Source organism: Desmodus rotundus, chromosome 2, assembly GCF_022682495.2.
Source record: "Desmodus rotundus isolate HL8 chromosome 2, HLdesRot8A.1, whole genome shotgun sequence".
Classification (NCBI taxonomy): Eukaryota; Metazoa; Chordata; class Mammalia; order Chiroptera; family Phyllostomidae; genus Desmodus; species Desmodus rotundus.
Window position 1 is genome coordinate 8,222,916 of NC_071388.1, and position 6,915 is coordinate 8,229,830.

At 42.8% G+C, this 6,915-nt stretch overlaps 1 long non-coding RNA gene across 1 annotated transcript; it reads left to right on the top strand.

The window, feature by feature from the left end:
* Window positions 1-3,106: 3,106 nt before the first annotated feature.
* Window positions 3,107-6,676, top strand: LOC128780322 (uncharacterized). Its single transcript, XR_008426249.1, has 3 exons — window positions 3,107-3,270; window positions 4,038-4,097; window positions 6,072-6,676. It is a non-coding gene; the product is annotated as an uncharacterized lncRNA (long non-coding RNA).
* The last annotated feature ends 239 nt before the right edge of the window (window positions 6,677-6,915 follow it).

Sequence of the window (6,915 nt, forward strand, 5' to 3'; positions counted from 1 at the left end):
CCCGCCCAAAGGGCCACGAGCTGTGGGTGAGAGGTGAGGCTCCTGCAGGCGGGGCACAAGTCGGGGACAGGTTTCCTCTCTGTGGGAGTGGCTTTGGTGTTTAGAGTCAAGCTTCAGAGAGCAAAGTTAGCGATCCACTTCATAATAACTACGGTAAATATGTTAAAATGGCAACATGGGTGCAAAGAGGGGGCATTCCCATGGAGGACCGGGATCGACAAAAACCATCAAATGGACATGCTAGACGCACAAAGCAATATTTTGAAATATGGGTATTTCAGATGATGTTCACAGCAGACAAGATACCAGAGCGCAGGATTAGTACATTTAATGACAGATCAATAGAGAATATCCAAAATGAATCACAGAAAGGGACAAAATCCTGTAAAAATAAAGCAAAGGGTAAGACGGGCAGGTCAGAACTGACCTCACACAGGTGCAGCTGGAGTCCTGGGAGAAGGGGGGAGGGAAGGGGTGGGAGACAGCCATAGTCGAAGAAATAATAGCCAAATATTTTCTACATCTTATCAAAAATAGCAACTTACAGATTCAGGAAAATAAATCCAAACAGGATGAATAATTTTGAAAAATCAAACTTAAGCACATGATAGTCCAACTACATATAAATGAATCTATAAACTATTAGTATTAATGAAGTATCTTAGGAAATTCACTAATATGTGGAAATTAAACAGCACCATTCTAAATAGCCAATACTTCAAAAGGGAAAGGAATCCCAAGGAAAATTGAATATACTTTGTGATGAATGAAAATAAAACACGACAGACCAAAACATGTGGGATGCAGCAAAAACAGGGCTTAGCGGGCAATTTATAGCTCTAAAGGCCAGTATGAAAAAGAAGACCTTCAATAAATAACTTAAACTTTCACCCTAAGAATCTAGAAAAGAACACACTAAACCCAAGGCAGCGGCAGGAAGGAAATAAAGATTAGAGCAGAAATAAATGATGTCAGCAAGGTTACAAGATACACCGTCAATATTGGCACATCAGCCATATTCCCGCACGCCAACGGCAAACAATTGGACAATGAGATGAAAACATACCACTTACAATAAGGTGAAATATAAAAAAGGATAAATCTAGCTAAAGATTTACCCAGCGGACTTTACTCTTCACCGAAGACTTTGTAACACCACCGAGAGAACCTACGGACGACAAATGAATGGGGAGACATTGTGTGGCCGTGGACTTGGGATGCAGCGCCGCGAAGATGTCGGTCCCCTCAACTCGATCTGTGACTACGGCCGTCCCAGTATGATCTCCAGCAGGTTTGCTTTCTTCCTCCTCTCCCTGTTCTTGGCGACAACTGACAAGCTCATTCTAAAATTTACACGGAGATACAAAGGATCCAGAACGCTATCATACTTCAGGACTTATTTTAAAACTACAGCAATGAAGATGGTGTGATATTGGTGTGAAGACAGACAAACAGACCGACAGAAAGAACAGATAGTCCAGAAATAAATCTTCCTCCCAGAGTCGCTTGATTATAGAACGGTGCTGGTGCGATTCCGTGGAGAAAGGATGCCATCCTCAGTAAACGGGCCCTGGAGCAATGAATTACACAAGCACACAGAAAAATGCACCTTGACCTCTGCCTTTCAGCATACATAGCAATTAATTCAAAATGAATAAACAGTACGAATTCAAAATTCCTAAACTTGAATGTTTTGAAAATGAAAACAATGGCACTTCTAGAAGAAAATATAGGGAAATATTTTCATATTCTTGCAATAGGCCAAGATTTCTTAAAGAAGAAATAAATGCAAAAAACCCCCTAAACTATAAAGAAAAATATTGGTAAATTAGATTTAACTAAAACTAAGAATTGCCATCATTAAAAAAAATTAAGAAGCTGACAAGCTGCAGATTGGGAGAACATATTCTCAATACGTCCGTATGACGGGTGCATATCCAGACATTTCCAGATTCTCAAGAAATCTTACAAATCAATACTTTAAAAAATCCAATTCTTAAGTGGGGGAAAAATTGCACAGGTACATCTTCAGTCAGCACAGAAAGGCACATTGAAACCTGTGTGATTTAATCACCGAACATCCGTGAAGCTGGACACGAAGTGGTACATACAGTATTCCAGGTATCTGAAGGTCAAGAATAAAGCAAACTAACCTAGGGGGACTGGAGCCAGAGCAGTGCTTCCTCGAGAGACAGGAATTGATTGGGACCAAGTGCAAGGAACCGTTTACACTGTGGAAATGTTCTCCATGGTGATTCATCCGGGTGGTGACCATACAGGTGTATAGATATGTAAAAATCACCAAGCTTTACATTAAGATGTGTGTGTAGTTTACTTTAAAAAGAAAAGAAAAAACTCTTTTTGCAGGGAGAAAAAGCACAGGTCACCTCTGAAGCCAGACGTGACTGGTTTGGGCCTGAGATCGGGTACTTTCGCGGTGTGACCTCAGGAAGTCAACTAACCCCTTGATGCCTTACTTCCCTGTAGTGGGTAACAAATAGCAGGGTCAGGCCCGCAGAGTTGTGATGCCAATTAAGTGAGTCGGTGGCTGCAGAGTTCAAAGCCCAGTGTCGGCACCTACAATAGCCGTCAGGGCTATTAGTCCTTGTCACCAGGTGGTGGCCAGCTGCACTCAAGCTCCGAGGTCTCAGGCACTTCAGCAGCACACGTTACCCCAATTTTGTAGCAAGAACCATTAGCTAGAGCTATCACAATATTATGTCATTTAAGTTATTCTAGAACTCCCGCCAAGACATACTCAACTATTACTCTGTAGACCCTGGTGAATTTCTGTTTTGTTGTTGTCAGTGTGTGTTATAAAAATAAATAAATTCCACCATGTTCACAAATGCGAAATCTACCCTGTGCCCCAAAGTGGCGAGTCCGTAGATTTCACAGTTAGCCAATCTGTGGGCAGACAGGTGGTAGGTGCTCTTTCGTGCCAGTAACCTGGGAGGGACCAGACTGCCCTTTAGTAACCTCTGCAGCTTCCTGTTTTCTGCAGTAACAATTGCATTGGGCAATATTATCACACATAAGATTGCATCATTCCTATTTTAAAACCGTTCTTCTTGTAGCATAAGACAGAAACCGAAACACTGTGGTTTGGGGTTTTTCATATGTCTGCAGTGGTGAAAGCTGAAATTCTGTCCTGCCTGAGGCAGGGGCTGCTTCTTCCTTTTTATTAATTGCAAAATAAATACGCTCCACAGCCGACCATCTGTTTGCAGAAGAAGGCCTCCTGGGGGGTGTTCACACGTAAGCCTGTGGGTAAGTCACTGACAAAATGCTTTTTAGTAAAAAAGCATTTTTTAAATGTATATGTGTATGCTTTAGTAAAAAGCATATTTTTAAATGTAAATGTATGGAGTAAGTGTAACTAGTTGCAGGTCAAAGAAAGTATGTCCTGTCTCTTGTATAGGAAGCAAACAATAATTTGGATTTAAACTGTGATGTCCAGGTCTGTGACAGCAATTAGTCAGTCAACAAATATTGGAGAGCTAGCCGGGACCAGGCCTCTGCTAGGTATTGGGGATCGGTGAAAACACGTCGAAGCTTCTGCCGCCTCTGGGCCCAGACACTGGTGAGGGAAACACAACGAATCTGTAAATTCAGATGGGGGAAAACTGTGATGCTTTACCATTTCTTCCGGTTTTGTTGAGACACAGTTAACATAAAATGTTGCATGAGTCCAAGGTGTACGCATCATGACCTGAAATATGTTTATGTGGCGGAACGATCACAGTGATGAGTTTAGTTAACATCTATCACCTCACATAGTTACAATTTTTTCCCTGTGATATGATGAGAACTTTAAGATGAGTGTCTTAGCAACTTGCAGATATATGATACAGTATTGGTAACTGCGGTCACTGTGTGGCGCTTACATCCTCAGGCCTCACTTGTCTCATAAGTAGAAGTTTTTACCTTTTGGCCACCATATCGGTGTCTCAATATGTAGCACCGAAGTACTGTCACTCTGAGGTTGGTGACCTGGAAGTCCCTCTGCATCTATACCTACCCATTTTTCTTTGCAGAGTGTCCAGTACGACGGTTCATCGTAGGAAGCAGAGAGGAGTAAAGCCACTGGGGAGATGGTGAGCCGTGAAAACAGTGGGGGCTGAGGGGGAGGGTTATGGACTCGGGATGTGGAGTGTTGGTTGTGTACAAGCCTCCCTGTCCCTTCTCGGCTCCCATGCACCATACCTGCCCCATCTCGTTCACCTGTCACGATGGTACCCCTTCCTTTCATGTCCATTTTTACTGGGGAAGACTGAGGCTTTGAGAGGTTAGGAACTGGCCCAGCATCACCGACGGCTGGTGAGGGGCTGGCCCCCCACCCACTGCTGTCTGCCTGCAGATGCCTGGATGTGCTCACTGTTCTCTCTCTCTCTCTCTCTCTCTCTCTCTCTCTCTCTCTCTCTCTCTCTCTCTCTCAGTAAGGAGGAAGAGTCTTCACCTTTTCAAGTTGACAGTGGACAAAGGACAGTCACAAACACTCCCTTGCCTTGCAGCCCGATTGTGTTTGGTCCCAGGCGCTGGCTGGTCCTTCGCACTCTCTTACTTCCTCACCCCCCCACACTCTGTAGGACATCTACACTTCTATGCTTCTGCTACGGGTCTGGTCTGAGGCCCCCTCATCCAGAGTAGCCTCAGGGAGGACCATCCTGTGACTTCTAAAACATTATTTTTAATTTTGAGATAATTGCAGTTTCCATGCAGCTGTAAACCAGATCCCACCGGCCCTCTTACCCAGACTCCCCCAGCGGTGACGTCTTACCTAACTCTAGTCCAGGGTCACAACCAGGATGGGGACGTTGATACGGTCCAGATACAGAACATCCCATCCACACAAGCATCCCGCATGCTGCCCTCTTACAGCCACACCCTCTTCCTGCCACCGCACCCTCGCCTCAGCCCCACTACTCTCCTCTCCATTCTATAATTTCAAGAATGTTACATAAACGGCATCACATAATACACATAAACCCTCGGAACTGGCTTGTCCCAGGACTGTCTGGAGACCCGTGCAGGTTGTTACGTGTATCGGCAGTTCATTCCTTCTCGTTGCTGAGTCGGGTTCCGTGGTGTGGATGGGTCACAGCTCGTTAGCCAGTCACCCGTGGAGGGGCATCTGTGTTGTTGGCAGGTTTGGGCTATTACAGAGTAAACTGCTGCAAACACGTGGGTGGAATTTGGTGTGAATGCACCTTTTTACTCCTCTGACGGAAATGCCCAGGAGGGCCACTGCCGGGCGAGTGTTTCTGAAGAAACTGTCAGAGCGTCCAGCAGACTGGCTGTACCTTGCGCATTCCCACCAGCCGTGGACTAGTCCTCCAGTTCAGCGACCGCGCCCGAGGTGGTGGTGTCGCGGTGTTTTTTATTTTAGCCATTCTGATAGGCAGGCAGTGCCGTCTGATTTGATTTTAATGTGCATATCTCTAATGGTTAGGGATGTTGAACTTCTGTTCGTGTGCTTATTTGCCATGTTCTTCAGGGAAATGTCTGTGTCTTTTGCCCATTTTCTAATTGCATAGTTTAATTATTTTTCACTGTTGAGTTTTGAGAGCTCTTTTGACCTTCTAGGATTTGGTGTTGGGTATGAAGTTTGTAAGTCTTTTCTACCGGCTGATACCTTGTCTTTTCACCTTTTTAACCAAGTTGTTCATTTTGATGTGGTCCAATTTATTAATGTTTTATCTTATGGATCATGCTTTTGGTGTTTAAGAACACTTTGCCTGGCCCCAGATCCTAAAGATTTGTTTCCTTCTGTTTTTCCCCTAAAGAACCTGTTCCACATTTAAATCAATGGTCCATTTTGAGTTAATTTTTGCATGAGGTATGAGACTTAGGCCCAGGCCATTATTTTTTTTCTGACTATGGCTGTCCAATTGCTCCAGCACCATTCATTGAAAAAGCTATGTTTTACTTCAGTTTGTGCAATTGTAAATGATATGGTTTTTTTAAAAATTTTTAATTTCAGTGTACATTGCTAGAATATAGAAATAAAGTTTATTTTTGTATGTTTATCTTATATCTTGTAACCTTGCTGAACTCACTTATTGTTCTAGGAGTGTTTTTGTTGATTCTTTGGGATTTCCTGTGACGGCAGCGACGCCATTTGCAAACAGAGGCAGTTTTACTATTTTTATTCCAACGCCTGACCTTTTGCCTGACCACGCTGGCTAGAGTCTCCAGCACTACACTCAGTAAGAGCGGTGAGAGCAGACGGCCTTGCGTTATTCTTGACCTAAGGGGAAAGCATTCCGTCTTTCGCCATTAATTATAACGTTAGCTATGTTAGCTGTAGTTTTCTTGTAAATGTTCTGTATCAGGTTGAGGAAGTTGCCTTCTATTCCTACTTTTCTGGTAGTTTTTTTTAAGTCATGAATAGATGCTAAATTTTGTCAAGTGCTTTTTCTGCAAATAGTATAATCATGTAACTTTTTTTCTTTAGTCTGCTGATGTGATATACTACATTGACTGACTTTCAAATATTAAATCAGTCTTGCATGCCTGGAATAAACTTTATTTGGATGTAGTGCGTAAGTTTTAAAATATATTGTGAAATTCTATTTGCTAATATTTTGTTAAGGATTTTGCATCTACATTTATGAGGGATATTGCTCTGTAGTTGCCTTTTTTCTTACTATCATTGTCCAGGATCAGGGTAATACTGGCCAAATAAAATGAACTGGGAGTATTCCCTCAACCGCCTGGGCTTGGAGAGTTCTTTATTTGGGACTTAAAATTATGAACTCAATTCCTTAAAGTTATAGGGCTACTCAAATAACCTATTTTGTATTCAGTGAGTTGTATAATACACAGGTTTTTGAGAAGTTGGTCCATTTCATGTAAGTTGTCAAAATTACACACGTAGAGACATTTACAGTGTTCCCTTATTGTCCTTTGGGT